General features: G+C 41.1%; 1 long non-coding RNA gene across 1 annotated transcript; it reads right to left on the bottom strand.

The window, feature by feature from the left end:
* Positions 1 to 1,083: 1,083 nt before the first annotated feature.
* On the bottom strand, positions 1,084 to 5,239 carry LOC147197995 (uncharacterized). Its single transcript, XR_015102223.1, has 3 exons — positions 5,108 to 5,239; positions 1,259 to 1,377; positions 1,084 to 1,149 (listed from the first exon to the last, which is right to left on the bottom strand). It is a non-coding gene; the product is annotated as an uncharacterized LOC147197995 (long non-coding RNA).
* Positions 5,240 to 5,675: the final 436 nt, after the last annotated feature.

Here is a 5,675-nt window from a genome sequence, read left to right as displayed (position 1 = left end):
CAGGGATGCATTTCTCAACCCAACTGCCCCAGCCAGCCGTGTGCTATTACAGTCCAGAGGTCAACCCACTGGTGCAACAGGTCATGCCTTTTTTTTGTGTTGACCTTTGAATCCCACAATCCTAGAAAAAATGGGTCTGCATCTTATTCTGATCCCCAATAGGCCAAAACGAAATAGTTTAGCTTGGAATAAAGATACACAGTACCTGTACATAGACCTGCACATATGCAAACATTTTGGATGAGTATTGAAGCAAAATTATTCTTTCAATGTCATTTAAGGTAATACAACTGCCTAATTTCCTTTGACTTAATTTTAAAGACTTGGAGCGTGTTGTGCTACAAAACACGCTGGAATTGGGCTCTTTAATTTACCATTTTGGTGTAACACTGGGGCGGCCCGGTAGTCCAGTGGTTAGCACGTCGGCTTCACAGTGCAGAGGTACCGGGTTCGATTCCAGCTCCGGCCTCCCTGTGTGGAGTTTGCATGTTCTCCCCGGGCCTGCGTGGGTTTTCTCCGGGTGCTCCGGTTTCCTCCCACATTCCAAAAACATGCATGGCAGGCTGATTGGACACTCTAAATTGTCCCTAGGTGTGAGTGTGGGCGTGGATGGTTGTTCGTCTCTGTGTGCCCTGCGATTGGCTGGCAACTGATTCAGGGTGTCCCCCGCCTACTGCCCGAAGACGGCTGGGATAGGCTCCAGCACCCCCCGCGACCCTAGTGAGGATCAAGCGGTTCGGAAAATGGATGGATGGATGGTGTAACACTGCTCACAATAAGAACTGAACTGTGTGACTTAAACCATCCATTTTCTGCATTGGCTTATCCTCAACAGGGTCAAGGGTGACCTGCAGTGGTGACCCGCCTGAATTTGGCTGAGAGGCTGAATTACTTGCCAGTTAATCATAGGAAGACCGCAACCCAGATTCAAACCCTAATCGAAGAGCTTTGAGGCAGATTTGCTAAACACTCAACACTGGGACTTGAACCATGTTGTTAAACTCGAACCCAATTTGGTCAACAAACAAAGTAAGTGGAGTCTCATGAGAAAGTCAGACATACCTGGACAAGACACCGGTGGAGTAGAAGACGAGAGCCGATTAGTGGAGACGAGGAGCATTGCAAACACGGGCGAAACGAATGTGGCATCTGGAAATGAACACAGCCGTGACACATTTTAACAAATCAAAATGTAGCCAACTCAAATTCTATTCACATATTTGTACTGTATTATGTGTTTCATGACATTTGTGTTTACCTTGTTACCAGTAGTTCTTGACCTCTGGAGTTCTCCCTGAAGGTTGAGATCAATTACCCCAAAAGGCTCATGAGCTGTGCTGCTCTCTTCCATGTCTCATGCTTAACATGATTGGTGAACTGTGTAAGAAGGAAAAAAAAATCCAAACATTTTTTAATCATATTTTACCTTGAGGCGTAAAAAGCTCAAACGCCAAAAAGGATTTGATCAATCGCAGGTGTTTTTGTACTTTCTACACACACAAACAAAGAAAAATATCTCTGATATATGTGAAGGGGATTAAATAAAAAAGTTTTAGGGAAGTGAAAAGTGATTATAGTGCAAGGATCCTCCCATCCTTTGTAGAAGCTCGCAAAGTCACATTTGGATGCCATCAAGCAACATAATCATATCAGCAAAGAATCTCCATACAACGCTGATTATTATTTGCATATAACCTGTGTATACCTGATGAAAAAAAAAAGATAAATGCAGACTCAGCTTGGTGACATTGTCGTGCATTTGCAACAAAATGGACGTCAGGGGCATCTCACAAAGACTGAGTGCATGTCATCCAAAATAATGTAAGCAGGAGAAAACAGATGGGGTAGCGGGATTGCTATTCAGTCAGCACTCACCGGGCATTGTGTGCCATCTGTTGACAATAAGATGGCAGCTTTACATTGCAGACGATACACAAGGCGACTACTTTTTGACTGCAATCATCCTTGTTAGTGCACATAGTTATTTTCGGTGAGTGGCTCATAAGTGCAGATGCAATGATGCTTGTTGTTCAACGTGGGATTAGTGCTGGAAAGGAATGCTGGAATTTCAACAAAAACTAAAGTTTATCAACTATGGTAGCACATGCCCAGGGGCAAAAGAAACATACATTGCTGCCTATCATTGGCGCACAGCAATCTGCTAAGTATTTAATATTCATTCATTGTTGTTTATAATTTATCAAACTAATTGTATTACCAAAAGTGTAAATTCAATTAAAACGCTGCTTTAAACTACATCTTTATTGTTACATATCAAACAAATGGAAGCATGCAACAGTCACCTGCGAGTAGTCAGGAAGCAGGGTAGCATATGCCCAACTACATCCCGAAATATTTTTAAACCACACAGATGAGCCCTAAAATCAAAAGTGATGTTTGTGCAACATTCACTGTCCTAAAATAGCTTTTGCCTTATACGTTGGTTCTAGGTTTCACAGCAGCTCGGCTTTTGGCAGAAGTGTACTTTCTAAGCCTTGAGGAGGTTCCCCGGAGCAAGTCACCAATTCTGCTTGGGGATCTCATTTGTGTGCAGTCCACTCACTCTGAAATCCAGTGTCGGACGTCAATGTACCTTATGTGTCACTGGCTGAGCAAAATTTACTCAGTGGTCAAATGGGCATCTTCTAGGTGGCGTGTCCTGATCTTGTGTCACGATATTCAACATTGTTTTCGTGTTCTCTGTTTATGTCATTACATTTATTGCCCCAACGGTCTATACATGTCTGATTTTTACTTTATGTACAGCAATTTGTATGCAGCTGTGGTTGTTTTCAAAGGCATTTATGTATAGAGTTGAGTGCACTTAAAATCACCTAATAATTTCCACACTCTAATCAGACCTAACTGTGAATAGTATTTCATTTTCAGTTATCTGCCCAAAAAAAAAAAAAAAAAAAAATTCATTACGTCCCTAATCGCAGGTTGTCGACGCTTAGTTCATTAAAACAAAGTGAACTAAACTGTTCATTTACTTCAAACCTCGGACACACACAAATAGACTCAGAGGGCATTTCAAAATGAATACTCTGAGTAGTGCAGCCGCAAATTCACCAAGACAGAAGCATGGGTTCATCTCTGGTACAATTGTCTAATTTGCATTAGCTGCTGCTCGGTTGTCAGTCATTAGAACGTGCTCAGACTTGCAGCGCTCTGGACACTGAAACAGTTTGTCACAGTAACAGTTGGGATAACCGTTATTAATCTCATGAGGAAAATTAAGGAATGAGCAAAAATGTGTGTGCCATAGCGTGATTTACACATCAACGTGATAAGACTGAAATGAACAACCTTGGCGCGGTGCAAAACAATTCATCGCGACGATCACTAAATTCACTTTTGCGGATATTTTCATTTTCTTTTATAAAAGAGCGGCATGTTCATTTATGCCATGAGAGAGAGTTACTAATTTTTGCCGACAAAATGAGTGCTTGTCTTACTTTCAAGAATTCAATGTAAGTCACTGCTATTAATTGCAGATCTAGGGAATCAAATCCACTGTTAGGCTCAGAAACAGTTTGACATAACCATCGTATTTATTTTGACAGTTATCTGATAAAAAGACACAGACAGATACGAAAGTCAAAATTTGCCCACTCCCTTCTGCACTCAAACGGCCCCATCTTTTATCCAATGCACTCTTTTCAGGTACTTGGCATAATTCGCAGGAACACTCTTGATGATGTTCTGATCCAGATGCTAGCAGTAGCTGTATCCAGTTTTCGTATCAAGGATAGAGTAATTTGTCACCATTGCATTTACTCACCGCTCACAACACTGAAACTACTGTACACGCTAGGCTCTACATATGCTTTTTAGTCATTTCAAAAACGAGATAATTGTGAAAGGAGTTAAAATACTCATTTACAGTGAAGTACATTTGCGCCTTATCTTCGTAGATAGGCACATATGCGCTTAGCATAAATGCTAGCACATCTCAATTGTATTTATTTATTTATTTTTACCAGGGGTTACAAATAAATTGGCTGTGTTCCTTCCCACAACAGCGCAGATGCCCCCTTCTCCAAAAACATCAAAAGAACGAAAACTGCACCTATACGCACAGTTCCATTGTGCTTCGTGCTAAACTGTGCATGAAAATAGGACCCTTTTGTGTCGTAAAATATCTCTCTTTGTATTTATTCTGCTGCCCTTCTCTTTTGACAAACAGGAAAAAAAAATGTTGAAAGCAGCAGAAAAAATGGTGATGGGCCAATATGGTTGGAGGGTGTTTGAGTTCGTGGCACCCGGGATGATGGGATGCAAATGGATGCGTGAAGTGTTTACACGTGCCTAATTCCCACTTGTCAATCAACTTGAATGCTCAAGAGAGTTTAGAATCAATTCGGATTTGATGGGAAGAAGGGAGAAAAGAGGGCGAGCTTGAAAAGAGCGTTTTTGTGTGTCACATTGGTGGAGGATTTGAGTGGTATTTTATTTTCTCACTGTTTTTATAAAAATGCATCAGATTCAGCACGGTAGCCTTGGGAAAGTTTCACATTGACCTTCAACTGTGATCCACTTGATCTTTAGGGCAACACATTTTAAAAACAGTTGCGCACAGTACTACATCACTTTAAATTCTATTATAGCAACATTTATACAATGCATTGCAAATCCACACACGCGTTAAAGTGCACGTGCACACAAAGAGCATATATTGATAGCACAAGATACTGTGCAATATTCCATTCTTCCCCAATCAGAAACGCATAGTTTGATTGACTTCTCACACCAAGTGAAAAAGAGAAGAGGTGTATTGTCACTTAATACAGATGAATGAAGAAAAAAAAGCCTGGTATTTTCTTCCCTCATCATCATCATTGAAAACACCTTGCAAGCTTTAGACCTGCATTCAAACACAAAAGGAGGCTGCCATTTTAAATGGCTACAAGACCATTTGAAAATGGGCGTGTGTGTCAAACAATGGTATTTGAGTCTCCTTTCTTTGTCAGCAAAGACGTTTAAAGACTAGATTTGGTGTCTGACACATCATGAATCTAGATCTGAATTATTCCCTTCCACTTTCAAAATGAGTCCTCCGTGTGACAATCCTTTACACCTGAAACCACAAATAAACACCTCCTACCTGGATGAGGCCGGCTACAGCAGCAAATACACTGCGACTTGAGTGAGGACAGGTACAGTGTGGGAGATCGAGAGCAGCAGGGAGACAGCAAAGAGCAAAGACTGCACGTAGGAGGTACTGTCGAGTGTAAACAGGGGGCTTAGGAAGCTGGTGCACTGATTAGCTGTCATCCGTATTATGCAAATGAAAAGCAGCTGGTTCATGCAAGGGTCAACTCCAAAGGAAGTCAGTGCAGTGGCAGCCAATCACAATTGGGCACTGGCTGTCACAGGCCCCAGTTAAAACAGACACTGTGCATTGCAAGATCAATCAACTTGAAAAATCTACAAAGTACAAGGTTCTAATTTAGCAAAACATTGTTTATCTCCCTTTTTAATATTTATTAAACATAAACGGGCTTTTGAAATGGTTCATTTCGAATCATCTGTATGCAGATGCTGAAAAACAGAGTTAAAATGCATAAAGACGCTTCAGCCCAATATAAAAAATCCCAATTTAATATCAGACCACTCTGGATGCACCAGTCTTTCTTTTCATCTATTTGCTCCATTATTTGATAAGTGACATT

The sequence above is a fragment of the Hippocampus guttulatus genome, chromosome 11 (assembly GCF_054856545.1).
Source record: "Hippocampus guttulatus isolate MCC_2025c chromosome 11, RoL_Hgut_1.0, whole genome shotgun sequence".
Lineage (NCBI taxonomy): Eukaryota > Metazoa > Chordata > Actinopteri > Syngnathiformes > Syngnathidae > Hippocampus > Hippocampus guttulatus.
The sequence above is the reverse complement of the archived record's forward strand: the minus strand, read 5'-3'. Positions and strand labels throughout refer to the sequence as shown.